The sequence below is a fragment of the Camelus ferus genome, chromosome X (assembly GCF_009834535.1).
Source record: "Camelus ferus isolate YT-003-E chromosome X, BCGSAC_Cfer_1.0, whole genome shotgun sequence".
Classification (NCBI taxonomy): Eukaryota; Metazoa; Chordata; class Mammalia; order Artiodactyla; family Camelidae; genus Camelus; species Camelus ferus.
In genome coordinates, this window is record NC_045732.1 from 45,403,254 (window position 1) to 45,416,897 (window position 13,644).

The 13,644-nt window shown below is 36.3% G+C and overlaps 1 long non-coding RNA gene across 1 annotated transcript; it reads right to left on the minus strand.

Moving 5' to 3' along the window:
* Window positions 1–1,601: 1,601 nt before the first annotated feature.
* On the minus strand, window positions 1,602–12,731 carry LOC116661852. Its single transcript, XR_004317830.1, has 3 exons — window positions 12,722–12,731; window positions 2,496–2,497; window positions 1,602–1,785 (listed from the first exon to the last, which is right to left on the minus strand). It is a non-coding gene; the product is annotated as an uncharacterized LOC116661852 (long non-coding RNA).
* Between the last annotated feature and the right edge of the window lie 913 nt (window positions 12,732–13,644).

Consider the following 13,644-nt stretch of genomic DNA (forward strand, 5'->3'; position numbering starts at 1 on the left):
ATAATACATTGAATAGACATGGTGAGAGTGGGCGTTTTTGTCTTGTTCCAGATTTTAGTGGGAAGGCTTTCAGCTTTTCACCATTGGGTATTATGCTGGCTGTAGGTTTGTCATAAATAACTTTTATTATGTTGAGATATGTACCCTCTGTACCCACTTTGGTTAGAGTTTTATCATAAATGGGTGTTGAATTTTATCAAAAGCTTTTTGCATCTACTGAGATGATCATGTGTTTTTTGTCTTTTCTCTTGTTGATGTGTTGTATCACATTGATTGATTTGTGTATGTTGACCCATCCCTGTGTCCCTGGGATGAACCAAACTTGATCATGGTGTATAATTTTTTTAAGAGGTATAACACTTAGATCTTTATTTAAAAATATCTCTTTTTTGGTATTTTCTTATTGAAATACAGTCAGTTACAATGTGTCAGTTTCTAGTGTACAGCACAATGTCCCAGTCATGCATACATGGTGTATAAACTATTTTATGTGTTGTTGGATTCTGTTTGAGAGTATTTTGTTGAGAATTTTTGCATCTATGTTCATCAATATTGGCCTATAATTTTCTTTTTTGGTAGTCTGTCTGGCTTTGATATCAGGGTGATAGTGGCTTCACAGAATGAGTTTAGGAGTTTTCCCTACTTTTCAATCTTTTGGAAGAGTTTGAGAAGGATTGGTATTAGCTCTTCTTTGTATGTTTGATAGAATGCCCCAGTGAAGCCATCAGGTCCTAGACTTTTGTTTGCAGGGAAGTTTTTTTTTTTTTTTTTTTGATTCTATTTCAGTTCTAGTGATTGTTCTGTTCAAATGATCTGTTCCTTCCTGATTCAATTTTGGTGGACTGCATGTTTCTATAAACTTGTCCTCTTCTTCTAAGTTATCCAAATTATTGCCATAGAGTTGTTCACAGCATTCTCTTATGATTTTTTTATATTTCTGTAGTGTTGGTTGTAATTTCCCCATTTTCATTTCTTATTTTGTTTATTTGAGTCCTCTCTTCTTCTTGGTGAGCCTGGCCAGAAGTTTATCAATTTTATTTATTCTTTGAAAAAACCAGCACTTGGTTTGATTGATTTTTTTTCTACTGTTTTTTGATCTCCATTTTATTTATTTCCTCTTGATCTTTATTATTTCTCTCTTTATGTTGACTTTAGGTTTTGTTTGTTCTTCTCTTTCTAATTCTTTTAGGTAGAAGATTATGTTGTTTGTTTGAGATTGTTCTTGTTTTCTGAAGAAGATCTGTATCACTATCAACTCCCTTCTTAGGACTGCTTTTGCTGCTTCCCATAGATTTTTATGTGGTGTTTTTATTGTCATTTGTCTCACAGTATTTTTAAAAATATCTTGTTTTCATCATTGATCCACTGGTTTTTTTAGTAGCATGTTCTTTAGTCTCCACATTGTCATTTTTTCTCATTTGGTTTTCTGTGGTTGATTTCTAGTTTCATGCCACTGTTGTCAGAGAAAATGCTTAAAATAATTTCTATCCTCTTAAATTTGTTGAGGCTTCTTTTGTGCCTGAGTATGTGGTCTATCCTAGAGAATGTTCTATGAGCACTTAAAAATAATGTATATTCTGTTTAGGGGGGAGGTAATGTCCTAAAAATATCAACCATGTCCAACTCTTCTATTGTCATTTAGTATCTCTATTGCCTTATTGATTTTCTCTCTGGAAGATCTGTCAAATGGTGTTAGTAGGGTGTTAAAGTGTCCTACTATGATTGTCTTCCCATCAATTTCTCCCTTTATGTCTGTTAATGTTTATTTTATATATTTAGGTGCTCCTATATTGGGTGCATATATGTTAACAACTGTAATACTCTCTTCTTGTATTGCTCCTTTGATCATTATATAGTGTCCTGCTTTATCTTTCTTTATGGCCTTTGTTTTAAAGTCTGTTTTGTATATGTATATGTATTGCTACTCCCACTCTCTTTTCATTTCCATTTACTTGAAACATCTTTTTCCATCTTCTCACTTTCAATCTGTGTGTGTCCTTCACTCTGAAGTGGCTCTCTTGTAGGCAGCATATTATAGGCTTTTGTTTTATCATCCAATCTGCCACTCTGTGTCTTTTGATTGGAGCATTGAGCCCATTGACATTTATAGTAATTATTAATAGATGTGTATTTATTGCCATTTTGAGCTTTGTTTTCCTGTTGATTTGGTATTTCCCCTTTGTTCATTTCTTTTCCTTTTTATTTTTCTTTTTGTGGTTTGATAATTTTCTTTGTATTAGTTTGGTTTCTTTTTGTTTTTGTGACTCTATTGTATGCTTTTGATTTTCAGTTACCCTGTTTTTCAGGTATGTTAACCACTTACTATCTCTGTTTGCTTTAGACTGGTGGTCATTTAGGCTCAAACAAATCCTAAAAAATGAAAAAAAAAAAAGACAAAAGGAAAAAAAATGAAGAGAGAGAGAAAAAATTTATATTTTCTTGCTCCCCTCTCCCACCTTTTATGATTTTGATTTCCTTTTTTTTTTTTTTTTAACATCTTCATGTTCATTCTCTTGCAAGTTGTTGTAGTTGTTGCATTTCCAATTATGGTTTTCTCATTTCTGTATCTTCCTGATTCTCTTCCTTTTAGAGTAGAGCTTTCAATATTTCTTTTAGCAAAGGTTTAGTATTGCTGAATTCTTTTAGTTTTTGCTTGTCTGTGAATTTCTTTATCTCTCCTTCTATTCTAAAGGGTAGCCTTACTAAATAGAGTATCCTAGGTTGCAGGTTTTTCTCATTCAGGAGTTTTAGTATATCTTGCCACTCCCTTCTGGCCAGCAGTGTTTGTGTAGAGAAATCAGCTGAAAGCTTTATGAGTGTTCCTTTATAACTAACTCTTCGTTTTTCTCTTGCTGCATTTAGAATCTTTTCTTTATATTTAACTTTGGCCATCTTAATTATAATATGTCTTGGTGTGGGTCTGTTTGGGCTCATCTTATTTGGAACTGTCTGTGCTTCCTGTACTTGAATATCTGTTTCCTTCTTTAGGTTTGGAAAGTTTTCAGTCATGATTTCTTCAAACACCTTTTCAATTCCCTTTTCTCTTTTTTCTCCTCCTAGGACCCCTATTATGCATAGTTTGGCATAATTTATATTATCCCATAGGTCTCTTATATTGCTTTCATTGATTTTTACTTGCTTTTCTGTCTGCTGTTCTGATTGGGTGGCTTCTGTTATCCTGTCTTCTAAGCCACTTATTTGTTCCTCTGCATTATCTAGTCTACTTTTGACTGCCTTTAGCTTGGCTCTTGTCTCAGCAACTGAGTTTTATGTCTTTCATTGGCTCCTCTTTATAGTTACTATTTCCTTTTCATAGTATTCTATTCCTCTATTCATAGTCTCTGTTATTTCCTCCGGTGCTTTTATCATCCCCCTTCTGAAGTCATGATCTAGTAGACTTTCAAGGTCTATCTCATTTTTTTTTTTTAACAGGGGACTTCTCTTGTTCTTTTAATCAGGAGTAGTTTCTATGCCTCTTCATTTTACTTATATTTATCTGGCTCTATTGATTTAGGAGTATCAGTTATCTACTGTGATATTGAAGGGCTGTTTTGTTTTTTGTTTGTTTTTATTTAAAGTGGGAGCATTCCTGTGTAGACTATTGTGCATTTAATAGTTTTGTTGTGAAGACTGTCCTTAGTATGGATGGTTGCCAAGTCTTTCTTCCATGAATGTTGGCTGTTTTCCCTTTGATTGGGGGTGTGGTCAGTGCTGTGGTGATCAGAGACTGCCCTGATTGTTGTTGTCCATCTAGTTGTTGTTCCTCCTTCCTGCCTTCTTTTGGATAGAGTGCTTTTCATTTTTCCATTTTACCTCCTTTTTGAGCTTATTAACTGTAAGTCTTTGATTTGTTCTTTTACTGATCATTTTAGGGTTTATACGTTTTTCATTTTTCACAATCTACTTTTAAATCTACCTTTAAATGATGTTATACTACTTCACTGATATGATAAGAACCTTAAAATAGTATATTTTTATATTTCCTTTCTTGACCTTTGCATTACTGTCATACATTTTACTTTGAGGTATGTTATAAATATCACAACACATTGTTTTTAGTTTTGTTTAAACACTCAATTATCTTTTAAATAGAATTAAATAATAAGAAAAATCCTATATGTTAATCCATTTCTATGCTATTTATTATTTTTGATTCATTCCATTTGGTTCATTTCGCATTTCCATTTGGTATCATTTTCCTTCTTCCTAAAGGACTTTCTTTAATATTTCTTGTAGACCAGGTCTTCTGGTGATAAATTAGTTTGGTTTTTGTATGTCTGAAAATTCTTTATTTCATCTTCATTTTTGAAAGATATGTTCATTGGGCAAAGATTTCTAGATTGACAGGTTTTTTATGTTTTTATTTTAGTCTTTTAAAGATATTGTGCCATAGTCTGCTTGCATGCATTTTTATGGTAACAAATCTGCTTTCATTCTTTGTTCTTTCGAATATAGTGTGTCTCTTTTCCTCTGGCTGCTGGTAGCATTTTCCTTTGCACTTAATGTGTTTTTTCCCCCCCTTTGGCTGTTTTTAATATTTTCTTTTTATTACTGGTTTTAAGCAAGTTGATTATGATGAGTATTAGCTTAGATTTCTTCATATTTCTTGAGGTTCTTTGAGCTTCTTGATTTTATGGGTTTATATTTTTCATCAAATTTTGCAATTTCAGGGCATTATTTTTTCAAACATTTTTCTGTACCCCCTTTCTACTTTCAGAGAATCTAATTATACATGTATTACATTGCTTAAAGTTGTCCCACAGCTCACTGATGCTCTTTTAACTCTTTAAAATTCTGTTTTCTCTATGTGTTTAATTTTGAATAGCTCCTATTGCTATTCCTTCAGGTTCACTGATATTTTTTTCTGCCATGTCTAATTTATTGTTACTGTCATCCAGTGTATTTTTCATCTCACACATTGTAGTTTTCATCTCTAGAAGTTCAATGAGAGCTTTTTATATTTTCTGTATCTGTAGTTAATTCTTTGAACATATGTAATACAGTTGTAATAAATGTTTTGTGTGTCCCTCTTTGCTAGTTGTAAGTTCTGTGTCAGTTCAGAATCAGTTTCAATTGGTTGATTATTCTCCTCATTATGGTTTGTGTTTCCTGTTTGTTTGCACACACAGTAAGCCTTGATTGGATGCCAGATATTGTGAATTTCACTTTGTTGTGTGCTACATATTTTTATATTCCTATAAATCTTGAAGTTTACTCTGGGATGCATTTATGTTACTTGGAAAAACTTTGATCCTTAGAGATCTTGATTTTATGATTTGTTATGTGGATCTGGAATAGTACTCAATCTAGGGCTAATTATTTCCAATTACTGAGATAAGACCTTCCTTGAGTATTCTATCCAATGCCTTGTGAATTATGAGTATTCTGTTCTGGCTGGTGGGAACCAGCACTATTCTTGGCTCCATATGAATATTGTACTCCCTTTAATCCTTTTGTATGTTTCTATCCCTGGCTTTGGGTAGTTTCCTCACATGCATGCACTGATCAGAACTCTGTTGAGTACTCAAGGTAGAACTTCTACAGATCTTCAGGGGTCTCTTTTTGTGCAACTCACTTCTCTTCAGTACTCTAACCTATGAACTCTAGCCACTTTAGTCTTCTTGGACTGTCAGCTCCATCTCCTCAAATTGAAGTGTGCTGAGATCCACCTGGGCTCCCCATCATTGTGTCATAGACTGAACACTCTCTCCCAGCAGTAAACTGGCAATCTTAGGGCTCATTTTATTTGTTTCCCATTTCTCAGGGATCACTATTTTTCATTGCCTGGTGGTTAGTGTCTTGGAAACCTTAGTTTCATATATTTTGTCTGGATTTTTTAGGGGTAGTGATAATTCAAGTGGGAGGGTAAATTTATTACCTGTTACTCCATCTTAGCTGGAACCAGAAGTATTATCTTCTTTAATATTTTTATACAAGAGCTCTATTGAGATATAATTCATTTACCATGCAATTTATCTATTTAAGGTGTACAAATTAATGGTTTTTAGTATATTACAGATTTGTGCAACCATTACTATGGTCAATTTTTGAACATTTCTACTACCCCAAATAGAAACTTCATACCCATTAACAATCACTCTGCATTTTTCCCCACTCCCTCTTCCCTAGCCCTAGGCAGCCATTAATCTACTTTTTTTTTGTCTCTGTAGATGTGCTTATTCTAAACATTTCATATAATTGAGGTCATACAATATGTGGTCTTTTGTGACTAGCTTCTTCTTTACATGGTATAATACTTTCAAGTTTCATCTATGTTGTAGCATGTACCAGTATTTCATTATTTTTTGTTACCAAATAATATTACATTGCATGGATATACCACATTATTTATCAATTCATCAATTGATGAACATTTGAGTTGTTTTTACTTATTGACTATTATGAATAATGCTGCTATGAATATTCAAGTACAAATTTTTGTGTGGTCACGTGCTTTAATTTCTCTTGGTTATATACCTAGAAGCAGAATTACTGGGTCACATGGTAACTCTATGCTAAACTTTTGAGACTATCATCTCATTTCAGTTGTCAAAATTCTGTAAGGATGGCATTATCATCTCCATTCTACAGAGGAGACATGGAAATTTAACCAGTTTAAGTAATTTGTTCAAAGTAATTGCTACTAGAAAGTAATAGAATTCAGAACCAGATTTTCTTGGGAAACAGTTATCCTCATTTACTGTTGTCAAGACTGTAGATTGGTACAATTGTTTTAGAGAACATTTTGGCAATATAGGCTCACATTTTTAAATGTGCACACCTATGATCCAGCAATTTCCTATTTAGGGAACTTATCCAACATAAATACTATGACTTCCACCAAAATATGTGTACTGAGATGTTTATTGTAAAATCATTGTAATAAAAACAATTCAGACAAGTAAATGATCATCAACAGGGGACTGTACATCCATACAATTGAACATTATATAACCATTAAAAAGAATGTGATAGATTCTTGATGATAGAGAAAATGCTCAGTAAATAGAAAGCAAAAAGTCAAATAGTAAGATGATATATACAGTAGTGATCCCATTTGTGAGGGAAAACAAGAAAAGCATATATGTTTGCATATGTCCAGAAAATTACTGGAACACAAGAAAAAATATACTTATATGTGAGAAATGGGAATGAGAGATAAATACTTTTATCTTTCTTTTTATGCTTCTCTGTGCTCTTTTAGCTTCTGGCCACGTGTTTGTATGACTTCTATAAATTTAAGAAGTTATTTAACAATACCAGCTATCCTGACTCCAAAATCCAGTGCTCTTTCTCATACATCAAAGATTTCCAGCTTTGTGTGTACCACCAAGGTTCAACATACTGCCTTACATATGATAAGCACTAAAATAATTATTGGAAAGCATTCAGAATGATAAAGGACTTGTGCTTCCTGAGAAAAGGCTAATTGGTGCCACCAAGCAGGTTGTAAAAATGGTTAAGCAATTTGTCTCAGGAAAGAAAACTCCTTCAATTGTAATAGAAGTTGATAAGAGAGGGGTTAGAGTAAGTTAGAAGTGAGAAGTCTGGTTGCCAGAGCAACTTCTTCCTGATTGGAAGGAACATTTCACTCAATAGGAGCTGCTGATGTAGGCACTGCTGCCTCCATCATCTTTGTTTTCATTTAGCTTTGATCATCAGGCAACAAGGGCACCGAGCAAGGAAGCTAGAAGCAATTCTGGGAGTCAGTATAATAACCACAGCAACAGGCTTGTTGGGACTTTGACAGAGAGAGAGGATAGACTGGCAAGCAGCGATGGGGAGAAGGGAACCTCTGGGATATGGGTTATAGGGCCCAAGCTGAAGAAGGGAGATGACCAAAAGTCCAAGTTGCAGAATTCAAGGGGATGGGGCTAATTCAGGTCTTATCTGCACTGGTTTTGAGAGCCAATTTGGAGCCTGAGGACCAGAAAGAGTGTTATTTACATAGTGGTGATAAGCACAGAAATTTGAGTGGAAATTTCTGAATTCCAGGATTTGGTCTGGTTTGAAGAGGATTCAAGGCCATAGCTGGAGAATCATAACATGATTCAGTTCCCCTCTTAACGTAGGGAGGCTGGTGTGTGTAGGTAGGGGGTAGTTCAAACCAGCAACTTCCATAGAAGCTACTAGAAAGTCTAAGCTGGTGTGTGTAAGTTCTGGGGTTCAGTTCCTGCAAATGGGCAAGTCTCTAGCAGGCAGAGACTGACAGCTAGAGCTACAATGTCTCTTTTAATCATATCTCAGTTCAAATGTTACCTCCTCAGGCAGGACTTCCCTGACCCCTGTAGCTAAAATGTCCCTCAACACTCATCAGGTCATTCTCTATCCCATTACTCTGCTTTAGTTTTTTCATCATCAGAAAATATGTGAAGTATTGTTTATGGGTTCATTGTCTGTGTCCATCCACTAGAATATAAGTGCCACAAAAGTAGGGACTTTGTCTTTTTCATCACTACATTTCTGACACCTAGAACAGTGCTGGACACACAATAGTTATTCAATAAATATTTCTTGAAATGCAGGCTGGAGGAACAGATCCAATAAACAGTTAAGTGTGAATGTAAAAACCACTTCCCACTTTTTATCATAGGACAAAGAGAAGGTCTAGTTTAAACAGCTGAGCTTAACAACAGAGGTATGAGTTTATTCTTCTGTTCCATTTCTTTCCATTTTACTCGGGCTAGTACATAACTTTCTCTTATGTATTTCTTCTAGTGAGTAGATATTTTCCATTTTAATGGTTTCTTTTGAACCAGAAAAACTGCCAAAGGAGCTCATGTGCTAATCTGTGATTATCTCTAACCATGCAAGAAGAAAGTGATGCCTTCTGTCTGTAGTCAAATCTAAGTTAGCATAATCCTAAAGACAGTATTCCTCATGGGAGATCTAAAGACCTTGGCAGACATCAGAATCACTTATCAAGAATGCATATTACTGAGCCTCATTCTAGAACCATCAAATCATAGTCTGATGGAGAACCCAGGAACATACATTTTAAGCAAGCTTTCCGGGTGATTTTTGTTGATAACTGTGAAGGGTTTGAGATTTTACTCTACTTGCAAATTAACAACTTTTCCTGTCATGGTTTCATGGATTCTGGCAGAAGACATGAAATTCCTGGGTCAGAGTCAAGAGTTGTTGTTGTTATTATTATTATATTATATGGCTATTATTATTACTACTCAGCAATACCAGTAGCCAGAGTATTAGTGTGTGTGTCAGTTTCCCATGCCCTCATTCTCACAGATGGCACCAAGAGGGCCAAGTGATGCAGTGGGTTGTGTTACAGAAGAACACCAAGCTTAAGGAAACTGATTCTTTTATAATGGGCAATACACATGCCTGATCTTTACTCTAGAAGGAGAGATTATTTTTATTATAAGGGAGAGAAATAAACCTGGTCTTTGTTCTGGAGGGAGATAGTGTCTCTATCTTTCAAGACTATTCATTGTGTAAACACCCTTGAAAAGAGAGTCTGGAGCACAGGCAGTCAATGCCTCTACTCATTTCACATGCAGAGACCCATGAAGAAGTATTGCCCAATAATTTTGTCATCCACTTAAGTCTGGGAATCACTGCCCCAGAAAGACTTAGCCATATCTATAGAGCTACCTTTGCATACACAAGCTTGTAAGGTGCTGGCAAATATTCTATCCTTCTTTGCTCCTCCTAGCTTGACCTAGCCTCTATGCTCTAGCCATGTTTCCTTGGATTATGCTACTCCTTCAAGGTACCCCTTTACCCTGAAAAAGAGACCCACAAGCTGACTCAGAGGCTCTGGAGGCTCCTGCTAAAGGATCTGTTTGAATAAGTAGGAAATTACTTATAAGGAGAGCATGTAACACTGAGAAAAGGGCTTCAACATTTATTTGTTAACTAAACAAATATTTATTGAGCACCTACTGTGTCCTAGCACTGGGCTAGGTGCAGGGGCTGTTAAGATTCACTCATTATACACATATTTTTGGAGTGTCTGTTGTGTGCTAAGTACCAGTTAGCATAAACTTTACCAAGAAATGGGAAAAAAAAAACCCTGTCACTCCCCTCAAGAAGGTTTATAAAGGAGACAGCTGACAGCTGTGTAAAAAATAATTGTGTGATAGTTTGATAAAGGTTGCAATGGAAGTAATATACAACATGCATCAGTGACACTGGTAAGAGAATAGCCCATTCTGCTTAAAGAGAATAAAGGAGGAGAGGGCAGGGCAAGGCATGGCAGGGAAAAGAAGGGAAGAAAAGAAAGGAAGGGAAAGGAAGACCTCACCACAGAAAGGATGATTGTACTGAGTCTTGAAACATATGTAGGAGTCTTTTAGGGGGACAGGGATTCCAATAGAAGGAAGAACAAGGACAGAAGCGTAGGGGCATGGAACAGAATGATGTGTTCAGGAAATTTCAAGTAGTTTGGTATGGATGGTGTGTGAGGTGTGAAGGGAAAAATGAAAAGGTAGTACTTACAAGGTAGGCAGGGGCTGGACTAGCTACTGTGCTGAGAAAGCTGCGTGTATCCTAGAGACAATAGGGCCTCACTGAAGGACAAACCAGCAATTGCAAAATTGGATCTAGCAAAAAATAACAGGAGAAAAAAAATGATGAACAGGGGTTTACCAAGTAAGTTTGGCAGGGGAAAGTGAGAGCGTTCAAGGGAGAGAATAGCGGTGAAAAGGGACATAGGTGAGAAAGAATATGGTGTGTTTAGGGAACAGCAAGTAGCTTGATGTGGTCAGAATGTTGGTGTGGGGGTGGTAATGAGAGAGTCATAAGGCTGCAAAGGTCTTTTATTTATTTTTTTTTTTTGAGCAAGGGAAAGGTAATTTTTATTTATGTTTTTCAATGAAGGTGCTAGGAATTGAACACAGGACCTCGTGCATGCTAAGCATGTGCTGTACCACTTGAGCTACTCCGCCCTGCTTTGGCAGCACATATGAAGGGCATTGTAGGGAGGCAATGTCATGAGGTGGTTTGAGAGCACACTGCCAGAATTTGAATCCCGTTTCTTTCATTTACTAACTGTGAGGCCTTAGGAAAATAATGGGACCTTCTTTGCTTTAAGTTCATCACATGCAAAATGAGGATAATTACAACTACCACAAAGGCTTGAAGATTAAATCATTCAATATATAAAGATTGGGAGAGTGGCAGTGGTAGAGAGCATGCTTAACATGCATGAGGTCCTGGGTTCAGTCCCCAGTATCTCCATTGGAAAAATAAAAATAAAATAAAAAATCTTTTAAAAAAACTGGATATTAGGTGTTTAAAAAAATCAATTAGAATAGTCTCAGCATTTAGCAAGTACCATATATATGTTAGCACCTCTTATTATTGTAGACTTTATAAAGAAGCCTAAACTTAATTTTCTATTCTTCATTTTTTTTTTGGAAATCAGGCAGTCTCTGATGGCTTTTGAATGGAGAGGGTATACACAAAATGATGTTTTAAGAAACTTGACTCAGTGGCAGAGTCGGGAGGATGACTTCCATGGGAAAGAAACTAGAGTCATGAAGCTCTATTAGGAGAATATTGCAGAAATCTGGGAGAAAGAGGAGGACTTGACTAAAGGTAGTGACAATAAGATAGAGAAGGGACGCACATGAGAAAGAAGTTGGAGGCAAATTGACAGAACTAGGAAAGAGTTGGGTAAGGGCAAGGAAGGAAAAGAAGGTTCATATTCAGTTAGGGGTCCAAGGACAGTTTCATGTTTGTGTGTGCCATGCCAGCTTTTCCTAACTTATTTTTTTCTATTCTATTCTATCCTATCCTATCCTATCCTATCCTATCCTATCCTATTGTATTCCATTCCATTTTATTTTATTTTATTCTATTATTGAAATACAGTTGATTTACAATGTTGTATCAGTTTCTGGTGTGTGGTATAGGTACACAGTGGAATACAACCTTTCCTAACTTGTGTCTTCCCTTCCTGGTCATGGATACCCAACTCTGTTATACTTCCTTGCTTTCCTAAAAGTGCTGTCCCTCTCCAGCCTCAGGTTCTTCAGCACAAAAGAGAATTTAAAAAATACCACCTGAGATTTCTTGGGAAAGCTGATAGAATAAAGCTGACCTGCAGACTTAGTCAATCCACTACCACTGCTGCCAAATACCTGAGATGAACAAAAATAAATCATAATTCAAAAAAATACTAATAATTTGCACAGCAGCAAACAAAAGAGTAAAACTTTCAACTATAAATTCCCCAAAGTGGCAGCCAAGGATGGAAATTGAAAACCCTGGGACAGCGCTACAAGGTTTCTAACTCTGTTCTTACCCCCAGAAGCAGAACTTAGGGAAAAAGCCAAGTCAACAAAATCCTTTAAGTTATCCCTAAAACCCAGCAACTTGGAGAGTAGTCAACAGGGATTTGGAATGGGCTGGCAGGGGAGAGGCAGTTAAAGAACAGAGCATTTGGGGAAGAGTCCAGAAAATATCTCCAAGAGGAGAAGTCCCAACATATTATTGCAGGATTGCAGCCAAGGCAAGGGGTGCCGTCAGGGCTTGCCATTTTCTGGAGGTTCCCTACTTCCTTGTTTCTTAAGAGTATTGAGCTCTTTGGGATTGGAATATACACCTGGCAGGTGGAAATGGGCCACATGTGGATATTTAATAAAACATTAGAAGACAGAGATTAGAGTCAGTTCCCTCAGCAAGAAAGGCACAGCTTGAGATGAGTTTCCCCTTCCCACAATTTACCTGAAGGCTACAGAATAATGGATTGAACAGAACATTCTGCTTTCAAACAAGATCTTGGAAAGGAATATGAAAAGGTCACGGAGACGGGGGGAAGGTATAGGTCAAGTGGTAGGGTGCATGGTTAGCATGCATGGTGTACTGGGTTCAATCCCAAGTACCTCCTCTAAAAATAAATAAACCCAATTACCTCCCTCTGCCAAAAATAAAAGTGAAAAAAAGAAAGAAAGAAAAGGTTACTGATATGCTGGGAAGGGTATCATGGAAAATTCAACCAAAATATAAAAAAAAATTTAATTATTTAATTTTTATTATTTTAATGGCATTACTGGGGATTGAATCCAAGACCTTGTGCATGCTAAGCACACACTCTGCCACTGAGCTATACCCTCCCCCCTCAACCAAATTATAGCAAAGCAAATAGAAGCTCTGGCCAGACCCATGTTAAGTATAAAGCAAAGGGAAAAGAAAAGGCATGGTAGCCATGCCAATATACCACTACAACAAAGGGAAAAAAGGGAGGAAATATAGCATGCAAGCAAGAGATTAAATCCATATGGAGCAGTGATTGTAGTCTTGGGCATTCATCCTAGAGAAATGAAAACTTCTATTCACACAAAAACCTGTGCATGACTATTACATAGCAGCTTTCCTCATAATAGCCCCAAACTAGAAATAACCCAGATGTACTTCCACAGGCAAATGGTTAAACAAACCATGGTACATCTGCACCATGGAATACTACTTAGCAATACAAGGAACAAACTGTTGGTGCAATAACTTGGACAGATCTTCAGAAAATTATGCTGAGTGAAAGAAGCCAATCCCTAAAGGTCACATATGGTATATATGTGGTTTATATACTATTCCCCAAATGGCAAAGTTATAGAGATGGAGAACAAATTAGTGGCTACCAGGAGTTAGGTAAGGTGACGGTCGGGTGGGAGAGTGTGT